General features: G+C 42.2%; 1 protein-coding gene and 1 pseudogene across 1 annotated transcript in view; one reads left to right on the top strand and one right to left on the bottom strand.

The window, feature by feature from the left end:
* Positions 1 to 25,386, bottom strand: part of GPR156 (G protein-coupled receptor 156) — a 101,023-nt gene extending 75,637 nt beyond the window's left edge. Inside the window, exon 1 of the mRNA XM_047791375.1 lies at positions 25,265 to 25,386. The gene's annotated coding sequence lies outside the window, so the exon portion shown is untranslated. The remainder of the gene's footprint in view (positions 1 to 25,264) is intronic.
* On the top strand, positions 13,580 to 14,781 carry LOC125133270 (voltage-dependent anion-selective channel protein 2-like; annotated as a pseudogene).
* Positions 25,387 to 26,941: the final 1,555 nt, after the last annotated feature.

Here is a 26,941-nt window from a genome sequence, read left to right as displayed (position 1 = left end):
TCCTTTGCTGTGCAAAAGCTTGTCAAGTTGATTGGGTCCCACTGGTTTATTTTTGCTTTTATTTCTGTTGCTTTGGGAGACTGACCTGAGAAAACATTTGTAAGGTTGACATCAGAGAATGTTTTGCCTATCTTCTCTTCTAGGAGTTTGATGGTGTCTCACATTTAAATCTTTAAGCCATTTTGAGTTTATTTTTGTGCATGGTGTGAGGGTGTGTTCCAGTTTCATTCATTTACATGAGGCTGTCCAGTTTCCCCAGCACCACTTACTGAAAAGACTGTCTTTTCCCCATTTTATATTCTTGTCTCCTTTGTCAAAGATTAATTGACCATAGGTGTCTGGGTTTCTTTCTGGGTTCTCTGTTCTGTTCCATTGGTTTGTATATCTGTTTTGGTACAAGTACCACCCTATCTTGATTACTGTGGCTTTGTAATATTGCCTGAAGTCTGGGAGAATTATGCCTCTTGCTTGGTTTTTGCTCCTCAGGATTGCATTGGCAATTCTGGGTCTTTTGTGGTTCCATATAAATTTTTGGATTGTTTGTTCTAGTTCTGTGAAAAATGTCCTGGGTAATTTGATAGGGATTGCATTGAATCTGTAGTTTGCTTTGGGTAGTACGGCCATTTTACAATATTAATTTTTCCCGTGTAGAAACATGGAGTATCTTTCCATTTCTTTGAATCCTCTTTAATTTCCTTGATTAATGTTTTATAGTTCTCAGCATATAAGTCTTTCACCTCCTTGGTCAGGCTTATTGCCAGGTATTTGATTTTTTGGGGTGTAATTTTAAAAGGTATTGTATTTTTGTATTCCTTTTCTAGTATTTCATTGTTAGGATACAGAAATGTGACTGATCTCTGAATGTTAATCTTATATCCTGCTACTTTGCTGAATTTGTTGATCAGTTCAAGAAGTTTTGGGGTTGAGTCCTTAGGGTTTTCTATATATGGTATCATGTTATCTGCATAGAGTGACAATTTTACCTCTTCTCTTCCAATTTGGATACCTTTTACTTCTTTCGTTTGTCTGATTGCTGTTGCTAGGACTTCCAATACTATGCTGAATAAAAGTGGTGAGAGTGGGATCCTTGTTTTGTTCCAGGTTTTAGTGGGAAGGCTTTCAGCTTTTCTCCACTGAGTATTATATTTGCTGTGGGTTTGTCACAAATGGCTTTTATTATGTTAAGGTATGTTCCCTCTATACCCACTTTGGTAAGAGTTTTTATCAAGAATGGATGTTGAACTTTGTCAAATGCTTTTTCTGCATTTATTGAGATGATCATGTGGCTTTTGACTCTTCTTTTGTTAAGGGACCCCTCCTGCACTTTTGGTAGGAATGTAAATTGGTACAACTGCTATGGAAAACAGTATGGAGGTACCTTAGAAAACCATACATAGAACTACCACATGATCCAGCAATCCCACTCTTGTGCATATATCTAGACAAATCTTTCCTTGAAAAAGACACATGGGCGTTCCCGTCATGGCGCAGTGGAAATGAATCCGACTAGGAACCATGAGGTTGCTGGTTCGATCCCTGGCCTCGCTCAGTGGGTTAAGGATGTGGCGTGGCCATGAGCTGTGATGTAGGTCGCAGACATGGTTTGGATCTGGCATTGCTGTGGCTCTGGTGTAGGCTGGCAGCAACAGCTCCAATTAGACCCCTAGCCTGGGAACCTCCATATGCCTCAGGTGTGGCCCTAAAAAGACAAAAAGAAAAAGAAAACAAAAAAGACACCTGCATCCACATGTTCATTGCAGCACTATTCACAATAGCCAAGACATGGAAACAACCTAAATGTCACTGACAGATGATTGGATTAAGAAGATGTGGTGTATATATACACAATGGAATACTACTCAGCCATAAAAAAGAACAAAATAATGCCATTTGCAGCAACATGGATGGAACTAAAGACTCTCATACTAAGTGAAGTAAGTAAGAAAGACAAATACCATATGATATCAATTATATCTGGAATGTAATATATGGCATAAATGAAACTATCCACAGAAAAGAAAATCATGGACATAGAGAAGAGACTTGTGGTTGCCAAAGGGGAGGGGGAGGGAGTGGGATGGACTGGAAATTTGGGGTTAATAGATGTAAACTAGTGCCTTTGGAATGGATAAGCAATGAGATCCTGCTGTATAGCACTGGGAACTATATCTAGTCACTTATGATGGAGCATGATAATGTAAGAAAAAAATGTATACATGCATTAAAATTAAGCATATAAGCCAATTATTATGGATAATGAGAGCCAGTTTTCTCATAGTCAAGAGAAAGGAATTAAAAATAAAGAGGAAAACTTAAAAAAAAAAGAAAAAAAGAAGAGCATTACCTATAAGAGAAGGAAAAGAACAAGGGGAAGGAGACAGAGGGGCAAAACAGACCTCTCTTTATAGCTTTGACTCTGAAACCATATAAATATTTACTTAATTTTAAAATTAAATCAAAAAGAAAAAATCAATATCTAAAAATTAGAAAACAAACAAATTAACCTATCAAGTTGATGATATAACCACATAGAGAATTATTTTAATAATATTAATTTGATTATACATCCAAAGGACAAAAAAAAATCCACAAAGAAATCTTAAATAGCATTAATTGGGTACTGCTCATCTTTCATACAGATGGATACAGACACATATATACACATACACACATATGTATCTATTAGATAAAGCAAATCAATAATTATATTCAGGAACTAAGATTTTCAAAGTAAGAGGAAAGATATAGGGGAGTTCACAGTTGTGGCTCAGTGGTTAACGAATCTGACTAGGAACCATAAGGTTGTGGGTTTGATCCCTGGCCTCGCTCAGTGGGTTAAGGAGCTGGCATTGCGATGAGCTGTGGTGTAGGTTGCAGATGTGGCTCAGATCCCGAGATGCTGTGGCTCTGGCATAGGCCAGTGGCTACAGCTCTGATTAGACCCCTACCTAGCCTGGGAACTTCCGTATGCCGCGGGTGTGGCCCTAGATAAAGAAAGAGAGAAAGAAAGAAAAAAGACAAAAAAGAGGAAAGATATACATATATAGAATAAAATAAGTAAAAAAATCTCTCAATCCTTTATTTAAATGGGAAATATCAATATGGACTCAAATTTTTTCTTTTTCTAAAACATTCTTATTTCCTATCTGTTAACTAAGGTTTGGAACTAATTAAACCCAGGAACAAAAAGCACTCCAAGTGCCCAGACTGTTGTCTCTAAAACCACTTTTCACTAAAAGGAATCAGGTTTCTTTATTTAAGCTATTGAGCTGGAAGTATATAAGATGAAACTAGGCCATCTTGTCATACTAGAAAATAAAAAATTATCAGACTACAGAGACTGTAGAATCATGTCAAAGGAATGCAGGAGTCAACAGGCTTCCACTGGCCAATGAGAGGATAATTTGAGCATCAGAAAAAAGAAAGAATATAACTGGGGAGTTCCCATCACGGCTCAGCGCTAACGAACCTGACTAGCATCCATGAGGACATGGGTTCGATCCCATGGCCTCGCTTAGTGGGTTAAGGTTCTGCTGCTGCTGTGGGCTATGGTGTAGGCTGGCAGTTACAGTTCCCATTCAACCCCTAGCCTGAGAACCTCCATATGCCACAGGTACAGCCCTAAAAAGACTAAAAAAAAAGAATAACTGTAATGCACTGAAAGATATGGCACATAGTAGGCATGCAATAAATGAGTACTAAATAAATGAATGAATTTAGCATTATAGATATTAGTAAAATATTGTTGAGGGCATGGTCTACAACATTGACTTTAGTGGTTCTTCCTTGAGGACAGATGGCATAAATTTCTTGTACTTTTTCTGGAACATTTTAATGTCATGAATAGTATATTTCTTTCCCTTTTGGCTGCCAGAAAGCTTCGAATCAAATATAAGCTTCAGGAGTTCCCGTCGTGGCGCAGTGGTTAACGAATCCGACTAGGAACCATGAGGTTGCGGGTTCGGTCCCTGCCCTTGCTCAGTGGGTTAACGATCCGGCATTGCCGTGAGCTGTGGTGTAGGTCGCAGACGCGGCTCGGATCCCGCGTTGCTGTGGCTCTGGCGTAGGCCGGTGGCTACAGCTCCGATTCGACCCCTAGCCTGGGAACCTCCATATGCCGCAGGAGCGGCCCAAAGAAATAGCAAAAAGACAAAAAAAACAAAAAACAAAACAAAACAAATATAAGCTTCACTTAACTGCAATTGTGCAATATTAAGTATTTCTGGCTTATTTTATTATCCTATGACTATTTTCCTTCTGTCCTGGTTTTCTTACCGCTTCATTTTTTAACACAATACATGTTCTACGTTAAAAGCAGAAGAAGGGGAAATTTAGGTATTAGGGATGTTTTACTCAATCTAAGCAAATAAATACATTATTTGGTACTTCAGGCTCAGGTTACCCACCAGTAAGAGGTAAGTCAGAATCACAAGCTAATTCATAAAAACGTGTCTATTCAAACTTCTACCAATAGCATTGTTTTAGATATTTACTAAGGCACTGATACTGTCTGAAGTATTACCTCCCCATTAACTATGTTAATATAAGCAACAGATACATGGATAATTATAAATAGCAGGGAATGTAAAATGCATTTTAATTGCTTTTGAATGCATTGCCTCATGTTCTGGTAGCAGTTTTACAAACATCCTGAATATGGGTCACTTATACTAACAGTACAATGCACGTCTATTAGCTGAGCATACACTGCTCCTTGTGGGGGCAGCAGGCAGGTACAAAAAGGGCAGAGGGGACTAAACCTCCCCCAGACCACTCACCACACAGATCCTCAACACAGAAGATGGCTACAGTTGTAAATTCTAAGAGAGCATGAACATGAGATTAGGGTGGGAAAGTACTGCATATATATGAATGGACAGTTCAGTCAGGAAAAGTAAGTGAAGTCACAGAATGTTGGAGCTGGAAGCAACCTCAGATAATAAAGTCCAATCTCTTCACAGACTTGTAGTTGCCAAGGGAGGGCAGGGGAGGGAGTGGGATGGACTGGGAGTTTGCGGTTAGTAGATACAAACTATTACTATCCATTACTGTTTAGAATGGATAAACAATAAGGTCTTACTGTATAGCACAGGGAACTCTATCCAATCTCCTAGGATAGACCATGATGGAAAATAATATAAAAAATATGCATATATATAGCTATAACTATATATAGTTATATATAAATATTTATATTTTATATATTTATATTTTTATATAATTATAGTTATATTTATATACAACTATATATGTAGTTATATATATATATATGTGACTGGGTCATATAAATGACTGGGTCACTTTGCCTTACAGCAGAAATTGGCATAGCATTGTAAATCAACTAAACTTTAATAAAAAATAAGTTTTAAAAAGTCCAGTGTCTTCATTTTACGGGTCAGGAAACTGCTCCACAGAAGTTGGGAGGCTCAGGATCACACGGTGAGTGTAGGAACAGAATCTTGGTCTCCCAACTTCAGTGCTCTTCCTACACTACTTTAAAGGACCTTGCAAGGAAGTTATGGTTGACCTTTCACGCATTTGGAACAGCTGGGGCAAAGACTTGGCCTTGGGAGTGGAAGATGGACTTTGTGTGTGGAGGGGAGTGCTGAGTGGGAGATGACCAGGAGGAGGGCATGTCTGAATTGAACACACAGAATGTGTGCAGGGCTAGTGGAGGCAGCTGGAGCAGGTGAGGCCACTGGGGTAAGAGCTCTAGGGCTGCAGTGAGACATCTGTGGAGGAGATCCAAGAGAGAAAAGGAACTTTGCAGAAGGGGAAAGAATATTCTCATGAGAGAGAATAAGTTTTATAACTTGTATGTCTTCTCCCGAACAAGATAAAGTGGACTGAATTAATCTGCTTCTCAGAACCTTAGGTTTGCCTTATGCAAGATCAGAACCTTAGATTTGCCTTATGCAAGAGGGAGAAATGATAAAAAAAAGTTCCCTTTTAAAGCCTTTGAAGTGCCTCCAATTAAGTTTTCCACTTACTTTCATGGTTTCTGAATAATCATCCTCGGGACCCTGGAGCAGGGCTGGTGCAGGGAATCTTGATTCACTGGAGGGAAGGGCAGGGGGAGGAGAGATGGCTGCTCCAAATGTACCCCTCTCAGAGGATTTTAGAAGCAGAAGAGAATCACTGGCTGTCCTTTGGCGGAGGTAGGGGGAAGTGAGAGGAGAGTGGACCAGATTTATTACTTTAGTGTGACTCTCAGAGAAAACAGAGCTTTTGGATCCTTGGACTCTGTAGGAATTCTTGGACTACCCCACCCTTCTTGCCTAATCCCTGTGTTCCAAAGCCTCTCTGGTGCTTCCAGCCCACCATCAGTGATCTCTCCATAATCTGGAGAAATTTCTTTTTTTTCTTTTTCTTTTTTTTTTGGTCTTTTTAGGGCTGCACCTGCAATATATGGAGGTTCCCAGGCTAGGGGTCTAATCGGAGCTGTAGCCGCCGGCCTACACCACAGCCACAGCCACGCCAGATCCGAGCCGCATCTGCAACCTACACCGCAGCTCACAGCAATGCCGGATCCTTAACCCACTGAGCAAAACCAGGGATAGAACCCACAACCTCATGGATCCTAGTCAATTCGTTTCTGCTGCGCCACGACAGGAACTCCTGGAGAACATTTCTGCTCAACATTACAGAAGGCCATACTCTACCTTTCAATTTCATATTACTTGTAACTTTTCTTCAACTAAACCTGATTTCTCCCTCTGTTTACAGTGTTTACATTTTTCTGGCTCCTTGATGGAATTAAAGTGAATCAGACTGGCCACTGGGTTGGGTCCCCCAGAGAATCTGAGAAACACTGCTGCAAGCAGTAGGTTTACCGTAAACACTAGGTCAACTGAATGTTCGGGCAATTTGGCCCTCCATCCTAGTACCCGGAGTTTGGCTTCACTTCGCATATCTTAGAACCATTGGGTATAATGAGTGGTACTGCAATGGTTGAAGCCAAGGCTGAATTTAAATCTCAGCTCCATCATTCTCCATCTGTGTTGCCTCAGGTCAGTCACTAAACCTCTCTAATCCTTAGCTGCCTCCTCAGTGATATGAGGATAAAGCTATCTACACCTCAATGGTTTTGTTGGTCATTAAGTCATATGACATCTAGGTTATATGCAGAAATAATTGATGTACTAGATCATAAAAAAATATTGGCTTCTTTCATTTCCACAATAGAAAAGCATCATCTTTACAGAAATCTAGAGTCATATAAGCAAGGTTATCTATCATGTTTCTCTAAAGTTTCTAACAGAATCCAAAATTCTAAATAATTGCTTTTTTTCTAACATGCAGAATAACGATCTTTATACTGTATTTAAAATCAGATTTTGTTAAGAATAATGAATTATAGATTCCTGACAGCAGAGGCCATGTTCATTAATTCAATCAATACTGATTGATCAACTACTACGTGTTGGTCACTGTGCTAAGAGCGAGGGATGCAGCAGGGAACAAGACAATGTCATCTTGCTCTAGCACCTAGCACAGTGCCTGGAACATAGCAGGTGATCAACACCTATTTGTTGAAGTGAACCCAGAGATGTTTAAAAGGCAGTATATAGTATAGGGGTCCTAGACTACTGGAAACCATCTTCAGGACATCTAGTTACTCCTGTAACCTAACAGAAACAGGAGGTCTGATTCACAAAAGAGGGCTGGAAAATCCCCCTGACTATTGGGAGTGAATCTCCTTTCAGAGACCTGCCCTGATATGTTTTGCTGACTCTCCCTGTACTCTCAGGTATAAACTGGCACAACCACACAGACTGGGTTGAGTCATTACTGCCTTATAGATGGATTCTAGAGACCTGTTAATATTCCACACTATTGCCAAGGACTGGTGTTGGGAATTAAAAAAAACCCAGGAACATACTAAAACCCTAAACAACTTCCCAGAGTTGCACTGTTATCTAAAAGCTGCTAGGTTCTATTATGCAAATTATGCCAATGATTTCCATAAAAACCAGTCACAAATGTCAATTAGTGCTCATTAATATGCAATAAAAATCTCCTTTGAAAACTATTAAGAGCCAAGAATGAATTCCACTTGGCTGCCCTCCTTTAATGAGAACTGTTGTGAAGTGCTCCATGCTATTTCTCATCAGTGAAACAGTAAGGAGTCATGACAAATCAAGCTTCAGGCAACAGAAGGACCGGAAAGAATTATCATTTGAAGGTTTCAGAGGCTGGTTTTGAACAGTTCAAGTTTTATGTTACTATAGCTGAGAACTCAGTCCTGATGGGTAGCCAGAACATAGGCTGAGTAGAATTCATTAATCTACCTTGCAAATGGAGCCATGGTGATACTGAACTCCTTTGAATGATGTTTGTGAGGGTGTCCCACAGTTAGAAAAAGGTAAATAGTACTTTGTTTCTGAGGTTCGGTCTGTTCAGGAAACTGAATGTTCTACTCCTCAAAAGAAGCAGAGATCCAAGGCCTTTGAAATTAATGGAACTCATCCCTGAAAAGCATTCTGGTTAGAATTTTTATGTGAACTTACATGCTGTGTCTCTAAATTCCAGTTTCATCTGGACATTGGATTTCTCTGAACTGTTGTTCAGCGTTGCTGTGCAACCCAGGACACTTGTGTGAGAGTGATTCAGGCTCTTTGAGGATAAAGAGACGGAAAATATAAGCGATTGTTCATTCTGCAACCAATTCCTAAATGTCCTAAACTTGGCCTGAAAGCAGGGGGTAGAGAATAGGCTTTTCTAAGTATAGTTAAACTCAGTGGTTATCAAATTTCAGTGCACATCAGAATCACCTGGAGAATGCCTTATAATACACGGATTGCAAGCAATACTGCCAGAGGGTCTGATTCAATAGGGCCTGAGGCTCTGCATTTCTGATAGGTTCCCGGGTGATGCTGTAGCTGTTGATCTGGGAATCATACCCTGAGGACCCAATTCTAGCTTAAGGAAACAGAAGGTTCTCGTTGGAGTTGGAACCACACAACCCTTGGAATAACCTTTAACTTGCTACTCCACACTACTATGATGAAGCTCATGCACATATAAACAGACCAAGTCACTTGAAGCACCATCACAAGAAATTAATTTCAGAGAAGCACTATTGAGAAATTAGACCCAGAGCAGCACTCAATTTTTCCATTCTTCAAACCATGATTCTGAATGTTTTGGGGCATGAGCTACTGATAGAAGCTATTAGCCCTCTCCTGAAAAACATACACAAATAGGTAATACTTTATATATAAAATCAGGAGGGGGAAATCACAGCCCACCCATCAACCCCCTCCTACAAAGCCCACTCAGGCCAAGTGAGGAGGCTCATTTCAAACTACAATTCAGATGAAGTCAGGGATAAATTTTCTTAAGTTTCTCTTCATATTGTTCTCATAAATCAAATATTTCTTTGTGGCTACCCACAAATAAAGCAAGATGCATTTAAATGATGAAGGCTATGAAAAACTGTCACTAAATAAAACATTTTAATAATCCTTTTAAAATGTTTATTCTATCTAGTAAAATGATCTTTGTCTTTTAATTGGGATATTATTATTTTTTTCTTTTTAGGGCCACACCTGTGGCATATGGAAGTTCCCAGGCTCGCAGTCAAAATCGGAGCTACAGCCAAGAATTTTTCTTTAATAGATCTGGTCTCTCATATTCTCTAATGTTTATTTAATAAAACTTGGTAGTTTGTATCTTTTAAGGGATTTGCTCATTTCATCTAAGGTGATAGAATTTCTGCAACAAAGCTGTTTATAATATCTATAGAATTTGCAGTGTTGTCGCCTCTTTAATTAATGATATTAGTAAATTGTCCCTGCGTTTTTTTTTTTTTTTTAATCCTGATCATTCTGGCTAGAGCCTCCTTGATTTTATTGAATTCTAAATAAATCAGCATTCACTTTGACTTTTCTCTACTTTTCTATGTATTTTTATTTCTGCTCCAATATTCATTTCCTTTCTTCTGCTTATTTTAGGTCTCATTTACTGTTTTTCGTTCTAGTTTACTAGGATGGAAGCCGAGAACATTTATATGAGACTTCTTCTTCTTATAAGCTCTCAGTGCTATAAATTTCCACCTAAGTACAGGCATACCTCAGAGATTCTGTGAGTTCATTTTCAGACCACTACTATAAAGCGCCAATTGCAATAATGGGATTCACACAAATTTTCTGGTTTCTCAGCGTGTACAAAAGTTATGTTTACATTATAGATTACATTATACATTACATACATTTCTATTAAGTGTGCAATAGCATTATATCTTTAAAAAGTGTACGTATATTAATTTAAAAAGACTTTACTGCTAAAAAATGCTAACCATCATCTGAACCTTCAGCAAGATATAATCTTTTTGCAAGAGTAACATCAAACATCACTGGTCACAGATCACCATAACAAAAACAATAATAATGAAAAAAGCTTGAAATATTGCAAGAATTACCAAAATGCAACACAGAGACACAAAGTGAGCAAATGCCATTGTAAAAACAGCATGGATAGAGTTATTCAATGAAGGGTTGCCATAAACTTTTAATTTGTAAAAAAGTCAGTATCTGTAAAGTGCAATAAAATGAAGTATGTCTATACTGCTTTTGATATATAACTTTATTTTCATTCAGCCCAAATTAATTTCTCATTTCCCCTTTGACCTCTTCTTTGCCTTATGGGCTATTTTGAAGTGCATTATCATTTTCAAATATTTGAAGATTTCTATCATTGATTTTTTTTTATTGGGTCAAGCCATTTTATATGGCTTGAATCCTTTTAATAGCATTGACACTTATTCTAGAGCCTGGAATATGGTCTATCTTGATAAATGTTCCATTGGTACTTGAAAGGAATGCATATTTTGCTGTCAGTAGGTAATGAGGTCAAGCTGACTGATTATGTTGGTTCCTTCTTCTATATCCTTAATTGTTTTCTGTCTTCTTGTTACATCCATCGCTAACAGAAAGCGAATGAAATTTTGGACTACAATTATACATTTGTCTATTTCTCCTTGGAGTCATATCATTTCTACTTCATGTATTTTTTTTTTATATTTATCTCACCTCGACTCTCTTTTCCTCCTTTTCTGACTTCTTTTCTATTATTCCATTTTATTTCTCTTTTGGCTTATTGGCTATCTTCTTTGCTATGACTGCTTTTGTGTCTATACAGATAGATCTTTAACCCATCTTAGTCTACCCTCGAGTGATATCATAGTGTAGTATGACAGCACAGATTCACATGTAGTATAAGAACCTGACTAGGGAGTTCCTGTCCTGGTGCAGTGGAAATGAATCCAACTAGGAACCATAAGGTTTCGGGTTCAATCTCTGGCCTCGCTCAGTGGGTTCAGGATCTGGCGTTGCTGTGAGGTGTGGTGTAGTTCACAGATGCGGCTCGGATCTAGCGTTGCTGTGGTTGTGGTGTAGGCCGGTGGCTACAGCTCCAATTTGACCCCTAGCCTGGGAACCTCCATATGCCACGGTGCGGCCCTAAAAAGACAAAAGAAAAGAACCTGACCAACAACATATTTCCACGTTTCCACTACCAGACTTTGTACTATCATTGTTATACATTTCCTGTACTATCATTTTTATACATTTCCTTTTACATAGGTTATAAATCCCACAATGCATTGTTTTTATTTTTCTTTCTTTATACTTTTTTTTACAGTATACTGTAAGTAAGAGGTGTGTGTGTGTGTGTGTGTATGTATGTATGTATATGTATTTTTTTTGTCTTTTTAGGGCCACACGCACTGGCATGTGGAGGTTCCCAGGCTAGGGGTCTAATTGGAGCTGTAGCCGCTGGCCTACACCACAGCCACAGCAACACAGGATCCGAGTCGTGTCTGCGACCTACACCACAGCTCATGGCAATGCTGGATCCTTAACCCACTGAACGAAGCCAGGGATCGAACCCTCAACCTCATGGTTCCTAGTCGGATTTGTTAACCACTGAGCCACAATGGGAACTCCCAGAGGTGTATTTAAAAAGCTCTTTTACATATAAAGGAGGCTTAAATAATAAGAAAAACCTTTTCTATTTTTCCATGTAGTTACCATGTCTGGTGCTCATCACGTTTTTGGCATATATCCATGTTCCTTACTGGTAACATTTTCCTTCTGCTGGAAACACTTCTTATAACATTTCTTATAGTGTACATCTGCCAGTAAAGAATTCTTTCAGCTTTTATGTATCTTAAAAGGCTTTTACTGTTGTTTTGAAAGATATTTTCACTGGGTATAGAATTCTAGGTTGAAGGGCTTTGTTTGGTTTTTCCAGTACTTTAAAAAGATTGTTCCATTATCTTTTTGACTGCATTTTTTTCCCAATGGAATCTCTGAAACCTCTGCCTTTTTTTTTTTTTTTTTTTTTTTGCTGTTTAGGGCCATACCTATGGCATATGGAAGTTCCCAGGCTAATGGTCAAACGGGAGCTGTAGCTCCCTTGCCTACGCCACAGCCACAGCAATGCAGGCTTTGAGCTGCATCTGTGACCTACATGACAGCTCATGACAACACCAGATCCTTAACCCACTGAGTGAGGCCAGGGATCGAACCCGAGTCCTCATGGACACTAGTCAGATTTGTTTTTCACTGTGCCACAATGGGAACTCCCAAACCTCTGTCATTCTTATCTTGGTTCCTTTGTATATAATGTATTTTCCCCTCTTGCTTGAAGATGTTCTATTCATCACTGACTTTGAGCAACCAGATTATGATACATTTGGTGGATTTTTGATGTTGTTTTTGTTGCTGCTGCTTAGGGTTTGTTGAGCTTCTTGGATCTGTAAGTTAATAGTTTTCATCAAAGTCAAAAATGTTTCACCCATTATCTCTTCAAATATTTTTCTGTGTCATCCCCTGGAGCATTCCAATTACATATACATTAGTTTTTTGTGTTTTTTTTTTTAAATAACTCTAAACATGCTTGAGCATTGTTTTGGGATGCAGTTAAGTTACGCGTTACCTTTCAGAGCACACTACCCAATACTCCATGAATTAGGAGCTTTTCCAGTCTTATCAGTGAGAGCAGAAGCTATTTTCATCCCTGTGCAATAAATGTTTCAAGGAAAAATGCAACCCAGAATGTAGAGAACTCAATGAATTTCTCTTCTTTCTGAGGTCTTGGCTCTCAGGCCCTGGCTCCCTTAGTAGGTCTTTTATGCTTTTAAATAGATTTTTGAAATCCAGCTTTTCTAGACATCCCATCTGGGAGAAATGGTTTATTACCAGGTAGTCCATTACAGATAGAAGCAGATGCTTCATGTCTTGAATATGTTTAATCTTACTTTTTTTTTTACTGACAAGACCAAACTGTTTAAAGATCATCTTCAGGGCACAAATCACTGTGCAAACAGCATAAGAAGTAACTACCCTTACTATTAACTATAAGACTAATTAAAATATATTATAGAATCCCTAAGTTATAAGAGACAAACCTATTATAGGGATTGCTTTAACTATCATTGTTACTCTATCAGTACATATTTGAAAATTAAAAACTTATGTACCTTCATTTTGCCCTCCAGCCGCAGGAGCTGCAGCCAGACCCTGAGCCAGCAGAGCAGCCTCAGCTGCAAGTGGAAGGACAGCAGCACCTCCCTTCTCCCCAGCAGATCCCCTCTTCCCATGGCTTCTCCATGGCAACCTACAGACAGAACAGCTCGCGGCCAGTGTGTATTCCTCCATCACCTGCTGACCTTGGCAAAGCCACCAGAGATAGTTTCAACAAAGGATTTGGTTTTGGATTGGTGAAACTGGATACGAAAACAAAGTCATACAGTGGCGTTGAATTCTCAACATCTGGTTCATCTAATCCAGACACTGGTAAAGTTACTGGGACTTTGGAGACCAAATATAAATGGTGTGAGTGTGGTCTGACTTTCACAGAGAAATAGAACACTGAAACTCTGGGAACAGAAATTGCTATTGAAGACCAGATTTGTCAAGGTTTGAAACTGACATTTGATACCACCTATTCACCAAACAGGAAAGAAAAGTGGTAAAATCAAAGTCTTCTTTTTTTTTTGTCTTTTGTCTTTTGTTGTTGTTGTTGTTGTTGTTGCTATTTCTTGGGCCGCTCCCTCGGCATATGGAGGTTCCCAGGCCAGGGGTCGAATCAGAGCTGTAGCCACCGGCCTACGCCAGAGCCACAGCAACGTGGGATCCAAGCCGCGTCTGCAAACTACACCACAGCTCACGGCAACGCAGATCGTTAACCCACTGAGCAAGGGCAGGGACCGAACCCGCAACCTCATGGTTCCTAGTTGGATTCGTTAACCACTGCGCCACGACGGGAACTCCAAATCAAAGTCTTCTTACGAGAGAGTGTATAGACCTTGGTTGTGATGTTGACTTTGATTTTGCTGGACCTGCAATCTGTGGTTCTGCTGTCTTTGGTTATGAGGGCTGGCTTGCTGGTGTCTTTGGTTATGACAGGAAGCTGACAAGGAATAACTATGCAGTGGGCTACAGGACTGGGGACTTCCAGCTACACACTGATGTCAATGATGGGACAGAATTTGGAGGATCAATTTACTGAAAAGTATGTGAAGATCTTGACACTTCAGTAAACCTTGCTTGGACATCGGCAACCAACTACACTCGCTTTGGCACTGCAGCTAAGTATCATTTAGCTCCCACTGCTTCCATTTCTGCAAAAGTCAACAACTCTAGTTTAATTGGAATGAACAGCGCTCAGACTCTGAGGCCTGGTGTAAAGCTCACACCATCTGCTCTGAGAGATGGGAAGAGCATTAATGCTGGAGGCCACAAACTTCAGCTTGCCCTGGAGTTGGAGGCTTAATCCAGCTGAAAGAAACCACCAGGAATGGATACGGCCTTAATAAATTTGGAAGATTTGGCCTAAATAAACTTTCAGTGTGACCAGCAGGCTCCCCCACCCCAACCCCCATGAAAATGATCAAAACAAAGGATGAACTAAACAAGAGCTGTATTGGAGTTCCCATCATGACGCAGCGGAAATGAATCTGACTAGGAACCATGAAGTTGTGGGTTCAATCCCTGGACTCACTCAGTGGTTGGGGATCCAGCATTGCCGTGAGCTGTGGTGTAGGTCACAGATGTGGCTCGGATCTGGTGTTGCTGTGGCTGCAGCGTAGGCTGGCAGCTGTAGTTCCATTTGACCCCTAGCCTGGAAACCTCTATATGCCATGGGTGTGGCCCTAAAAAGCAAAAATAAAAACAAATAAATAAACAAGAGCTGTATTTTATTATTATTTTCTTTCTTTCTTTTTCTTTTTTTTTGTCTTTTGTCTTTTTGCCTTTTCTAGGGCCGTACCCTTGGCATATGGAGGTTCCCAGACTAGGAGTCTAAAGGGAGCTACAGCCGCTGGCCTACACCAGGGCCACAGCAACACAAGATCCAAGCCGTGTATGCGACCTACACCACAGCTCACGGCAACGCTGGATGCTTAACCCACTGAACAAGGCCAGGGATCAAACCCACAACCTCATGGTTCCTAGTAGGATTCCTTAACCACTGAGCCACGATGGGAATTCCAAGAGCTGTATTTTTTTTTTTTTTGTCTTTTTGCTATTTCTTTGGGCCGCTCCCATGGCATATGGAGGTTCCCAGGCTAGGGGTCGAATCGGAGCTGTAGCCACCAGCCTACGCTAGAGCCTCAGCAACGCTGGATCCAAGCAGTGTCTTCGACCCACACCACAGCTCACGGCAACGCGGGATCATCAACCCACTGAGCAAGGGCAGGGGCTGAACCCGCAACCTCATGGTTCCTAGTCAGATTCGTTAACCACTGCGCCACGATGGGAACTCCCAAGAGCTGTATTTTAAATATTTAGATAGTTACTTGTTAGCTGGTTTCTAGTTGACCTGGTTATCTATCTAGTTATCAGTGCTGCAGCCGTGCAGTCACCTATACATTATTTAAATGTATTTACCTGTTAGATGTGCTACCAACCAATAATGAAATAGACCTTTATGAAGAAAAGTGATAAAAGCATGTATTAATACCAAGGATGATGCTTCTTCAGGTTTAAGTACATTCAAACTAAAGTTAAAATTTCTCCTTAGAAATTAATCACAATAATGTCTATTATGGTTTTCTTCTTTTCATTTTATTTTATTATTATTTTTTTTTTTGCTTTTGTCTCTTTATCTATTTCTTGGGCCGCTCCCGCCGCATATGGAGGTTCCCAGGCTAGGGGTCGAATCGGAGCTGTAGCCACCGGCCTACGCCAGGGCCACAGCAACGCAGGATCCAAGCCGCGTCTGCGACCTACACCACAGCTCATGGCAACGCCGGATCGTTAATCCACTGAGCAAGGGCAGGGACCGAACCCGCCACCTCATGGCTCCTAGTCGGATTCGTTAACCACTGCGCCACGACGGGAACTCCTCTTCTTTTCATTTTAAATCTAGGACATAAAAATCTACTTTGAAGCTACTGAGTAAAAATTGCAGAATATGTTACAGAAACCAACAGCAAAATGTCTGCCATAGGACTTCATAACTTTGTTCCCTCTGCTTAGCTCATGTTTGCATTCTGAACACAGAAGCACAATTGGGTTTCTAATACAGATTAGAGATCACTGATTTCCACAGTGTGTCCATGAGCTCCCAGGCCCACAGAGCAACCTTCAGTGGAAGATTTTTAAATCTCACATACTTCTTGCTTCTTTGTCAGTTTACCATTTATATTTCTCTTGTTCATACTCACCAGCTTCCCTTAATGTTTCTCTGATATTTTCTCCAGCCCTGGTGTGGTTCGGAATCCCCCTCCTCTCCAGTCTTGTGGACCGGACTGCATTTTTATATGCAAACAAGAGCAAAACTAACAATGAAAGCCAAGTAGTCCTAGGAAGCTCACTCCAAATACCAGGTTGGGTAAAATCATTTGTTTAAGAATGTTCGCATCTGTTGCTTGGCACTGATCCTTAAGCTCCAAGACCCCTACCTTCTCAACTAATTATCCTCAGGTCAAGTAATCAGTTGTAGTTGGTTGACTGTATACTCCTAACAATCCCCAAATCCTAAATCCCTCAAAATAGCAGGAGAAGACTGGGATGGAATCAAAGAACTTTTCTCAATCCAACTATTAAGGGACGGGCACAACAAAAACATAACAGCTACGGAGTTGTAAGAAAGCACTGTAACAGCCTGTTCCCTCTGAAAGCGCCTCCTCCCTCCTGATCATGTTGCTCCTGCCACCACTGAGGATCATGTATAATACCTCAGTGTGGAATAAATGAGCAAGGGGAACTGTAAACAGTCTGGCCCACCAGAAGCAATAGAGACACAATTCAACCAAGACACTGCAGTCCCTGCTTCCCACCAAGCTGATATAATCCACACTTGGCAAGGATGAGTTCTCACTGCAGGGCTCTTCTGCCTAAATACACAGGCTCCCCTGAAGAAAGGCAGTGGGAGAGGGGAGAGCAAGACAAAAGCAGACAGGGAAACAACTGCAGCAGGGGAGACCCACAGTGAGCACTGAAATTGTATTGTTCCCTTTGACCCAGAAAGGCCAATTGGGAGGATTTTTCTATGGAAATAAAAGTGTAAGGATAAATGCAGAATGCTTATTGTGGCATAATTTGTTGTGTTTAAAAAAAACCCAAAAACCACTGGAGGAAAACCCAGAATATCTATTAATACAGAAATTATGGAATTTTCTGCAAAGGACTATTAGGTAGCTATTAAAAATAATAAATTGGATCAATATATGTATAGATCTATAATAATATCCATCATATAAGAAGTAAAATGAAACACAGAGTAACTGGTATCAAACACCCTATTTATATCTCAACGTAGAAAAGGAGTGAAGAAGTGGCTTTTGCCAGGAAGATGGAGGGAAGAGTAGGTGGAGATTAATAACATTTTCTTTATATACTGCTAGTTACTAGACTTGTTATGAGTATGTATTACTTCTATAATTTTTAAATGTGCTAACTTTAAAATATTAAAAAAGGATTTATTGAGAACATAGTATCATACATAAGAAATGCCAGACCCCAGAGTTCAGCAGGGTGTACAGTTCTCTGGCATTTGCTCTAAATTGATCCTGGAGGGCAGAAGTAGACAGCAACCTCTGTTCCTAGAGAGAGGCCTCACTGCGTGTCCCTCAGTAGGAGCCAGTTCAAGCAAGCACAGACTTGACAGTGGCTCTGGAAAAGGCCAGTGCTCATGAAATGAAAACTACATCCACCGCTCCAAAAGCTCAGCCGCAGAGTTTCCCAAGGGGCTGCCTGAGCCAGTGAGCAGCGGGCAGAGGCACAGATGAGAAGAGAACAGGCTTTTGCCTGGGAAAATCCCACTACTCCAACTACTGATAGCTTTTGTTGGTGCCTGGTCCATGTTCCAGAGAGAGATGCACAGGCTGGATTGGCCACTGCAGGAGCAAGTATGAAACTTGGTGGGAAAGATGCTACCACCCAGGTTTTTCTCTTCTTGTACAATCCTACTCTCCTCCACCCAAGGCCCTGGGCAGAGTCATGAAGCTTTTTTTAAGAGGTCCTCTCATGTGCTTTTCTGTTCTCCCCCCATCAGAACTCCAGTTATTTGAAGTTATTTGATCTTCTATTAGCACCTTGGTGGACCACTGGAAGCCAGCTATGGGACTTCCAACTGTCACCCCCAGGGTAGCATTAGGCCTTGAAGGTGTGACACTTGGCTTAGTATTTGCAATTTGGTTTCATGCTAATAGAATCTTATGGATCTTTAGGGGTACGGGCGAGACATCTATGATATTCAAAAATAAACAAAAATATGCAGAAATTAGCATCATGAAAAAACTGTTTTTCCATTCATTTTCCAACATCCTTTTTTCTCTTCTTGTACAATCCTACTCTCCTCCACCCATGCCACTTCTTTCTCCCTATGTAGCCCCTTTAATAAATATTTTTTACCTAATGTGTTCCTGATTATCACAGAAATCCATGCTTATAATAGCAATCATGGAAAATATGGACATCTTCAAAAAGAAAAGTAGCCATTTATAATCCCACTGCTGGTAATATTTTAAAATGGTTTCTTCTTTATACCTACTTTTTAAAGTAGGTCTGCCTTTGCATGTCTTTGCAAATACAGCTGAATGTCTCACGTATATATATACTGAATATTATGAATATGAGAGAATGTGGTGGAAGTGTGAAAGGGGTTTGGACAGCATACTACTGGTGGGATCTGCACAGTTGTGGTGTGGCTATGTGTTCTGGTGTGTAAGCTTATATTAATATTCTTTGAACTGACTGACAGCAGCCTCCCATCTCAGCCCATTTTTCTCCTCATGGTTCCTCAGCAGTCAGCGATATTTACACGTAAAGATTCCCATGTGTAGTTATTTGATCTTCTATCATCCCAGTTTCTCACTTGCAGATAACTGGGTACCTAGGACCCCAGCAGGTCACTACTCCCTTCCCTTTTCTGTCTCCTGACATCATCTTTCCTGCTCCTTCTTTACCGCAATCTTCTGGATTTATCCAAACAGCATGTAAAGCAAGTAGCTATCACCAGCCAGGGCATGATCACAGATTCATTGAAAGGTCCTTTTGGAAAAGGCTCTCAATTAAGCATTCACCCTATTCACCTATTCAGAGGAAATACTACAGCTGAAGTGGACTTTGGGTGATTCCACTTTATGCAGAAAATCAGGGATATCTTAGATTAGAACCAAAAAGGATTATGTTGCTCTAGAGTCTTGCCATTTCCCTAGTTAAGACATTCGCTTCTGCCTCCATTCTCAAGGTCTTCCCAGTTACCCCGTTATCCTTGAAAAATCAGGATGGAGAGCTGACAGTGCTGACTGATAGTCTGACATTCCAGCATGGGCAGACTGCAATAGGACGGCCCGGAGCATTCTTTCCTGAGTGTTCCACCATCACTCTGGAACAGGTACCCATGGCAGTGAGAGAGCAGTTCCAAATAGCAAGGCTCTGAGCAGAGTCATGAAGCTTTTTTAAAGAAGTCCTCTCATGCCCTTTTCTGTTCTCCCCCCATCAGAACTCCAGAGCTCCCGGCTAATCTACACGCATGCAAAGTTCCTCACTGCTGCCCTGAAGATTATCTTCCCATCTCTCTACAATTCATCTCTTCTTTATTATAAACATCAAAAAGTGCAGATGACTGAGAACCTTCATACCCTCCTCGCTATTTTATGATAGGGCACTTCTGAAAAGGGATCTGCAGTCTGAAGGAGAACACATGTGGAAGGTGACCGAGCAGGCCTGTCTATGGGTTGTCAATCATCACAGCCTCAACCCTCTACTGCGAAATATCTCTCTAGTCACTGTGCACTGGGTGGTTGAAGCAGGCCTGAATTGTGCAGAGATGGTCTGCCGGCCTCACTGCTGGGTCCTCTGTTGCCTAGCAACCTTGCCTGAAGTATAGTGACCCAGATTTAAGTTCATGTGTTAAAGGGGTTCTTAGACTCGTCTACGTCCCCCCCGCCCCCCCGACGCCCGTCACTGCAGAGGCAAAGTGGCCATGAAGGAGATCAAAACGATGCGGCATCCAGCCCATGAATTCAGTTTGACTTAGGCGTCGTGAGTATATGTGTGCTTAGGGTAAGGTGATTGGTGAGATCTGTTTCTGCTTAGTCTCAGGACTATATTGAATGGATCTGACCTCCTCTTGTTTACATCCCTTAAGGTAGACGGCACAAAGCCTTTAGACTGCAATGGATACAACAGAATATTCTGGAAGGGCCTTGGACACAAACAGACCTCAAAGCCTTGCTGGGGCTGGAGGTACCTCCCAAGAATTGCTCAAAATTGGGCCCAATCTCTGGTCAAAAGTTACATGGTTCTCTACAACAAACAGACTAAAGTCCACGCTCTGTGTCCTTTACAAATTGGCCTTTGGCCCTCCTGCTTTATCTCTTACTGCAAACCTGCCCTGACCCCCCCTTCCCCCACTGCTTCATCTTACTTGAGCCACACCAGCACTTTGGCCCTGACCTGAATGTCTGCTCAAGTTACTTTCTGAATCTCTGGAAATGCCCTTCCACACCATAGCTGCCAGTCAGAGAGTTACGCCTCCTTCAGAACTAGACTCAAAAGGCACTTCTCCCTCAGAGGAAAATAATGATTCCTTCTGAAATAGCTAGTTTTCTACCCCCCACCTGGAAATACTGGCTAGCCTCCACTCCTTCCCCCACATTTTCATAGCAGGTGTGATAACGTAATTATAGCACTCGGCATAGTTGACTTACACAAGCCTTGTCTACACGGGTGTCAAAGGAACTGTGTCTTTGACAAGACTGATTCCTTCATCCTTCTATTTGGAATGAATGCACCCCCTCTTAATTAATCCCTCCTCACGCTGACAAGCTCTTTTACACCTTCACCTCTGCACTCACACCTTCGGGGCACTCCATTCACAAGCCCTGCTTTTCCTAAGTCATTTTTTCTCCACATGCAGTCTTTCTCCTGATCCATACACTCTTCACGCCCATTATTCTGTGTGCTCATTCTCCCCTATCCCTAGGAAGCAAGGTGGGCTCAGTAACACGGTATCATCTGTCTCTGTCTGAGTAGCTTGTGATTATGACAAGTGTCTCTGAAAAACACCTTGAGAGGTCTAGATGGAAACCAATGCCCCATGGAAACACGTAAATATTTTATTAGATTCTGAACAAGACTCTTGCTCATAAATATTTAAACTCCTTGATGGGAGAATGCTCAGTGGATGATGAGAGTCAACCTGTACTGGGGTGGGGAACCGAGAGAAGGAGGGGAACACCACAGCAATGGCAGCAGACGTTCCACAGTCTCTTTTAAGAATCCAGAATCACTGAAAGTGCACCTCAGGGCTTGGACATTCATTTTCTAAGTGCTCTCCCTTTGCAGTGGGAGGGAGGTCAGCACCCAGGGGGGCTGTCTGGAGAAGGCACTTTGGGGCTGCATGCAGACTGCCACATCAGTCACAGCCCCCCCTCAACCTCGCCACCCTTCTCTCATCACTGATAGCACAAAGAAGATTTACAAATAAGACACATAGGACTGGGAATGAGAGGGACTCTATAAGAATGTTCACGGCAGCTTTATTCAAAATAGCACCAAACCACCCACTGTCCATCAATAAGAGAACGGATAAATATAGATGGACAATATTCATACCGTGGAATATTACCTTGGAATGAAAAGAAATGAACAACATGGATGAATCTCACAGACATTATGTCGAACAAAAGGAAGCCAGACACAAAAGTGCATACTGTGTGGAGGCATCTATATGATGTTCAGGGACCAGCAAAACTAAACTACGACACTAGAAATCATAACCAAGGTTGCTTCTGGGGGGTGGGGGTAATTGGAAAGAGGTATGAGGGAAATTAATGTGGCTGAAATTTGTATAACTTGTTTGAGATGAGGACTTGGCAAAACTGGCCCAGCTTCAAGCACAGGGTTCAGCTTCAAAGCACTGTGAGGATAAAAGTGGCCACTGATCTCCAGGATCATCATTTACCTATAAAATATTGATTAACCTGAATTACTTACAAGGGCTTCTAGTATTTTACCAAGGGTTCTGCAACCCTTATGGGAGGCAATGTCTTGTTTGTGCCATTTAATTATCTAATTTATTCAATAATTATGTATTAATTGTTGACAACATGCCAAACAGGAGCATAGCCATAAATAAAAAAAATTCTTGTCCTTTATGAAGCTTCTATTTGAGTGGGGAACTATATGGATGATTAACAAAGAAACAGATATACTATATAACACTAGGTAGTACTAAGTTCAGTGAGGAAAGCTAAAGCAGGGTCAGAGGACAGGGAGTGACAAAGTGCTGCTTTGGATCAGGTGGTCAGGGAAGACCTGATGGAGAAGGTCATGTTTGGAAAGAGCTCTGAATTAACTATCTGAGGGAAGAGTGTTCAGGCACAGAGCAAGGAAGACAGGAAAGTGAGGGAAGAGTAGCAGAATATAAGGTCAAAGAGGCCAGACACAAAGGGCTTTGGTAAATCCTGGCAGAGAGTTGGATTTTATTCCAAGTGTGAGGGATTTTATTCCACTGGAGCGTGTTAAGCAGGGGAGGAGTAACATCATTTGACTGATGTTTTAAGAAGGAGAAAGAGGAAGCAATTAAGAGACATGCCTAAGATTCTTAGAGTCAGAAGACTAAGACCTCCTTTTACCCCCTCGAAATGTTAATATTCTTCACACTGCTATTTCTTAACCACTTTCTGATTCAAGTTCTGTGCAGGGCCAGATAGCACATGCTGGGATCCCAAACTCTGATTTTTATTAATAGCATACATCTCAATATCTGCTATATGTTTACTAAGAAATAGGGAGGTAACTTTCTTGACATCTGGAATTTTTCATAATAACATGCTGGAGGAAAAAACAAACAAACAAACAAACAAAACGAGAGGAAGGGACGTGCATCCTTTATCAGGCAAAATTCATCAGGAACTAAATGTGAATGTGGTAGTTCTCAACACCTTTCTGCACAATAAAGGCTCTGATTTTGAACTAAATGTGGAACATTCCTTCAACTTTCAAATTCAACTTCTTAGCCCAAGTCAGTCCACGTTCCATTGTCTCTGTGCAAAGGCAGAGCCTCAGTGCTTCTTTCTTCTCTCTCGTGCCCTGACCTACTCTCTGAAAACCTACGAGGGGGTAGAATGAAAGACAAATTTGGGAGAAGGGGAGACTTTTCAGAGACGCTCTGTACTCCTCCAACCCATCTGGAAATGCCCTTATGGTCAAAGAAGAAAAATGGAAATATTAAAACCCTCAGAAAACAAACTGTTAAGCGCCTATTGTCCTTTCCCTTAATCATTCCTCTCCCAGTCTGATGAGAGCCTTTCAGACTGCAAGTCACTTGCTTCATCCCACCCTCCCCCTGAGTCTCCCCGAAGCCACAACTGTGCTTCACTAAACTTGGAAGTTCTCTGTCCCCAGGCTACCATAACTCTGCCAATGACCAAGCTCAATGCAGACTTTACTGGGGAACAGGGAGAAGGTAAAAGCTGGAGTAGAAGAGAAAGGGAAATACGGGGAGCACTCCAGAGACGGCAGTGGCCCTGAAGTGGAATTAGGTTGGCAAAATGGGGACCAGACAGCCACTACTCCCCTCCCAAGAGATCCCTCACTCAAGCAAAACTTGCCAAGGCATTTTCTTCTCCAGACTCAACCTTACACAATTTCCAACCACTTCCTCAGCCATTTATCTCCTCACCCATTTGTTCCACCTGCAGCAAAGGAAGAAGCTACTGTTCTGCAAGCCTGGCTGCTACCCAGCCTGCAGAGAGGCCTTCTACGCTGCATTTAGCCATTGGTGGGGGAAAAAAAAAAAAATTGTTTTCCTTTGCAGGCCTTGCTGCCTCATACAATTTTATCATATTTTTCCAGCTTTTAATCCCCATCCGAAAACTTTTCACTTTTCCGTAGGGATGCAACAATTTAACATTACCTTCCATATCCTGGTTTAAAGGAGTACACCAGGAAAGACTTTATTATAGACCAGGACATAATTTGCCTATTATTCATGCGCATGTACCTAGGAAACCAACAAAGGGAAGAGTACAAGCATGCCATGACGCCTCTCCCACACAGATTTCCATCCTAAAATGTTAACAACAAAACAATTTTAAAGAAAAACCTCAAGGTTCGGATTCTGCAGTGCCGCACGTATATTCAGACATACAGCATTCAAACACCGAGTTCTAACAAGTGGCCTCTCATTTCTAACAGAGCTAAGTCTGAAACGGGTGCCTGCCAAGGGACAAGGATGCTGCAGCTCCCGGGCAACTCTCCTCTGCCCAGAATAAGGCAGTTCGACAGACCGCAGGGCAATAAAACTTTCTCTATTCAGGACTTCACAATCCTGTGAAGGGGTCCACCCTACGCCCCCCACCCCCACACCCCGCCCCGGCATCCTGGAGAAAACGTGCCTCTGCCAGGGAGCTCTGGGGACAGGCTCGGTGAGGAGGCTCTGGGAAGTCTACAAGCTTGTTCCCGGACCTCTCCGCTTCAGCAGTCCGTCGCTGGTTTAACAAAACACAACAGCTGCAGCCCCTCTTCCCAACAAATACCAGAATTCTCCAATCCTCATGAAATTGCCACCGACATCCCTTGGTCAATGATCCCGGGCTCGCCTCCAATTTCTAAGATAGTTTCTTGACCATTCCCAAAGAAGCTGCCAGATTCTGGAGAGGAGAGAACGCCCTTCCCATACCCCCTTCTACTTTTTACTTTAGAATTTAAGTGTTTGATGTTTTTTTGTGGCTATATCGCGTCCACAGAGAGGTCCTACAAAATCCCGAATTTGGGATCCTCAGGGCCGCGCAGCTCACCTCATCAGGTCCCCGACCGCCGAGGAGTGCCAAGCCCGCGGCTGGCGGCGGGACGCCTGCAGTGCCCCGGTGTCTCGCGGGTTCGCGGGGCCGGAAGGGACGAGGAGAGGCGGGGGCAGCACCGCAAGGGGCCGCGCCCATCGCCGCGCCGCGAGCCGGGAGGCGGGCGCGGAGGCGGCGGGACGGCGGCGCCGGGCTCTGAAGTCCGCGCCCGGCGCGCGGTGCCTGCGGGGCCGCCCCTGGCCCCTCCCCTGGCACCGCCCCGCGTGCGGAGCCCGACAGCTCGCTGGGCCCTGGAGGGCTCACGGGGATGACTCCGGTGCCCGCTGGCCTTGCGCGTCGCGCCCTCCTCCGCCGGAGTGGGGCTGCTCCGGAGGACTCGGCGCCCAAGCGGGCAGAAAGACGCTCGATTTCTCAAGAGCAGGAATTATGTCTAAGCTTTTACCCAGGGCCCTTGCCGAGTCTCTCATTCTATACAGCTAGACCCTTTCGTTTTAAACATGCACAAAGTGAGGGGGACCGATTCGATCCTCCTTCTTGGGGGTTGCTTTAGTTAAGAAGGCACTTAGGCGACTTCAGAGACCAGGACCAGCTCTTCAGTTCTGTGGTTCTAGATTGAGGATTCGTCCTTCCCATGTCTGTAGAGCATTTACCTCAGAATTTGTCCTTGCTCTTAGCCCATTACTGTCACCGTCCCCTCTATATTCTGCAAGATACTTGAATCTTTGTCCCAGTATGGCTCCCATCTTCAATCCCGGTGTTGGCTTTCTCAAATTGGAGTATCCCCAAGCCCTCAGTTACCAGGCAAGGAAGGTTTTCCGTCGTCCACCAAGGCCTGCCTGCCCTATTTACTTCGGAAATGTTGCTGGACTCTCCCCTCCTCTGCATTCCCACCTTGTTGCACTTGTTAAACTTTGATTACCTTGGCCTGAAACATTTTAATAGTTTCCTAACTGGTTTTCTTGCCTCCTGTCTCTCCTCACACCCCAAACAGAATTAGGAATGTCATTCTCCTGACAAAACAAAACATTCCCCTCACCTCCCCACACGCTCCAGACCTGCAGTAACTGCTTTCTGCAATTGGAATACAGTCTAAACTACTTTCACAGGTGGAAACCAGCTTTCCTTTCCAACTTTCTGTCCACTCAGCACCTGTGTTCCAGTTATCCTCAGTTGGGCAAATTGCCATTTTTGAATATAGCCTGTGTTTTTAACTCCCCTGTGTGTTATGCTCACTCCATTCCCTTATCCTGGATTTCTCTTCATCCTTATCTTTACCTGTTGAATTGCTCCCAAGCCTTCATGATCCAACTCAAATGCCTGCTCTTTTAACAAAGCTCTACCAGATCTTCCCAGTCCATCTGGGAGATCAATTAATATTTCTTCCAGTGCTCCTGGTCTGTCACAGCACTCACTAACTTGGACTGTCTGTTACAGCCAGATGTGTCCTATTGTCTCCCCACCGTCAGGACCTGCAAAGCAGAAGCTATTTCTGACTCAACTTCATCCTCCATGGCAATTGGCTGCACACATATTTTAAAACAAATAACCACTCTTTGGATATAAACTTTGCTTATTGTAAAAATTCAAACACACAAAAGTACAAGGAAGGAAATAAACCCCCAATACCCTGAAACAACCATTGCTAATATTTTGATGACCACATTTTCATGCATA

The sequence above is a fragment of the Phacochoerus africanus genome, chromosome 1 (assembly GCF_016906955.1).
Source record: "Phacochoerus africanus isolate WHEZ1 chromosome 1, ROS_Pafr_v1, whole genome shotgun sequence".
In the NCBI taxonomy this organism is placed as follows: domain Eukaryota; kingdom Metazoa; phylum Chordata; class Mammalia; order Artiodactyla; family Suidae; genus Phacochoerus; species Phacochoerus africanus.
Note: the sequence above shows the minus strand (reverse complement) of the source record. Positions and strands in the feature narration are given on the sequence as shown.